The 2,210-nt window shown below is 38.4% G+C and overlaps 1 long non-coding RNA gene across 1 annotated transcript; it reads right to left on the reverse strand.

Annotated features, from left to right (window-relative positions):
* Positions 1-151: 151 nt before the first annotated feature.
* Positions 152-1,220, reverse strand: LOC107835192 (uncharacterized). Its single transcript, XR_001661023.1, has 3 exons — positions 810-1,220; positions 634-738; positions 152-542 (listed from the first exon to the last, which is right to left on the reverse strand). It is a non-coding gene; the product is annotated as an uncharacterized LOC107835192 (long non-coding RNA).
* Between the last annotated feature and the right edge of the window lie 990 nt (positions 1,221-2,210).

Genomic DNA, 2,210 nt, shown 5'->3' on the forward strand with positions numbered 1-2,210 from the left:
TGTTACTAGAAGGGGTGCATATACATACATACATATATATGTATATAAAATTTAAGAATGACCACATGATAGTAATTAAATTATTTATTACAATCTGAACATGAAAAAAAATTTTCTTATCTAAACATATATACAGAATTAAGTACAGGTATTAATGTAAGGCAAAGATGCAAAGAAATTGAATTTTCTTTACAAATGTAAACAAAATACAGTATCAATAAGCTCAGGCTGAGGAGGGTAACACCACAAAGAAATCATGTTCATCAGATGTCTCACTGGTCAAGAGCCAGGCCACAGACCCAGGGATTCCATCTCTGTTTTCATCCAAATCCTTTGCTGGTGAGAGCAGTTCCATCGCTTCACATCCTGGTCGTAGCTGGGGAGCGATGGAGCAGCTGGCTGGTCACCAAACGTATCTGGAGGATCTCCTGCTGGGGCTGCAGAGAATGATGAAGATGGAGCAGGTGCAGTGGAGTGTGCCACCTCTGGCTGACCAGAAGCTGCAGGTGATGCAGAGGACCTTGAGGATGCTGCAGGGGTTCCTGGGAGGTAAATTGTATAATGTAGGTAAGTATAATAAAAAAAAAGTATCAATGATGATTATATGTTTTATTATTGAAATAATGTACTCACTGAGACCCAAAACAGGCTCTGGTCTTAAGGGTGGTGTGGTCTTGCTTAATGGAATTTTGAGAGCAAGCAACTCTGGAGGTACTGGTACAGGACGCTTCGAAGAAGCTGTGGAAAAAAAATCTGAAACTTAGTATTCTGTAAACAGATCAAATGCACGCAGATGTGCATTTATCCACCTGATGTAGGAGTGACAGGGGTGCTGCAATCACCAGCTTGGTCTGGTTTCGAGACTGCTGCCGTTGCTTTGAAGTTTCCTGAAGCAGAAAAATATATTTTTACCACCATTACCCACATATGTCTGCTTGACAAAATACATATAAAGACAATGGAGGTAATCAAATAACATGTGGGTGTGATATGATAAATGATTTGTAATTCTTTAGCTTATTTAATTATATGGTGGGTCACCATCTCATTTGAATGAATGATACATTTTTATAAATCATTGCATTTATTTTTCTTTTACTCAAAAATCAATTTCATATTACACCCTCTGGATTAAACTGTCCAGCTCTCTCCTCTTCCTCAACTTTGTGGATCAAATACACAACATATCCGATGTCATTTTCAAGAATCCAGCGGAAGGAATTCCCTTTATACTTCCCAAACTGGACCAAATACTCCCCCAGCAATTCCTGCCTATCGGAGACATCGCCACCTCTCAAGAAAACAATGGAGCGAGCGTTCTCTTTAACCTTGTCTTCTCTGAGAGCAGGCGACCTCTCTTGGATATTTGGATTGTTCTTGATTTTTTTAGCTTCGTCTGAGGGATCTTGCCTCAGATAGCCATGAGGCCCTCTCCTGAAGTTCACCTCTACCTTTCCAGGAAACACAAGTTTTCTCTTCATCCTAAGAGACATCAGACAATAATGACACCACACCATAATGTGTTGATCGACCACATAATGTAAATCATTTATTAGTAATACAAGTTTTATTCATCCATTAGCACAGTTAATTTTGGTATTCTGTAAACACATGAAAGGCACGAAGGTGTTCATTTATCTACCTGATGTAGGAGCGAAGGGCGTCCTCCTACATCACAGGGTGCAGGAGCCCTGTGACCCCTGTAATAGGGTTAACAGGAGTTAACCCTATTAACCCTGAGACCCCTGTAATAGGGTTAACAGGGGTCACAGGGCTCCTGCACCCTGTTATGCCTGTGTCAGTGAATTAACTTTATGCCTTATTATTATAAAACAATAAACACTTGCTAGGGATATCGTGATGGACCGTAAGTAAACAACTTCTCTATTCATCCGATGTAGAAGTGTACTTTGAAAGCAAGCCTTTTCAAACAAAATCGCTTATGATTTTAAATAAATTAACTAATGGACTAAATAGCAGTAAAATACACAGGTTTCTTTAGCTATAGCTTGATAGATTTTTAAAAACTTTTAACATCTTACCTTGTTTACGATGGGATTTTAATATAAGCTAAAGTTGCTAACTCTTTCCAAAACTTTGGCAGTTTAAATAATAATAATACAAATTATATATAACTTTAACATTCTGCTGAAAATGATCACTTACGTTATTTGGAGAAGGATGGATACTTCAGATACGATTGTGAAGGA

The sequence above is a fragment of the Poecilia formosa genome, unplaced genomic scaffold (assembly GCF_000485575.1).
Source record: "Poecilia formosa unplaced genomic scaffold, Poecilia_formosa-5.1.2 Scaffold1187, whole genome shotgun sequence".
Taxonomy (NCBI): Eukaryota; Metazoa; Chordata; class Actinopteri; order Cyprinodontiformes; family Poeciliidae; genus Poecilia; species Poecilia formosa.